Source organism: Alligator sinensis, unplaced genomic scaffold (genome assembly GCF_000455745.1).
Source record: "Alligator sinensis unplaced genomic scaffold, ASM45574v1 scaffold118_1, whole genome shotgun sequence".
NCBI lineage: Eukaryota > Metazoa > Chordata > Crocodylia > Alligatoridae > Alligator > Alligator sinensis.
This window is the reverse complement of record NW_005841850.1, coordinates 1074473-1074785: the sequence shown is the minus strand read 5'-3', so window position 1 is coordinate 1074785 and position 313 is coordinate 1074473.

Below are 313 nucleotides of genomic sequence, written 5' to 3'. Positions count from 1 at the left end.
GAGGCTTGCTGGATGCCCCCCAAGTGACACGGGTGGGCCCAGCCCACGCACTTCCCCCCGCCACGCGAGACCCGCCCGCCCGTGTGTGTGCTGCTTGGCACCGCCGCTGTCCCGGGCTCGGCTCCCCGGCCGGGCCGAGCTGCCCGCGGCCGCACGCCGGGCGCTGACCCGGTATGCGGAAAGGAGCCGGGGGTGGGATCTCGAGCGCTTCTCGCTGTCATTGGTGAATATTTTATTCTGTTGACATGTTTTCTTGCTGCCGAAGCTTCCGACACCTTCTTTTTTTTTTCTTCTTTCCTCCTTCTTCTTCTTC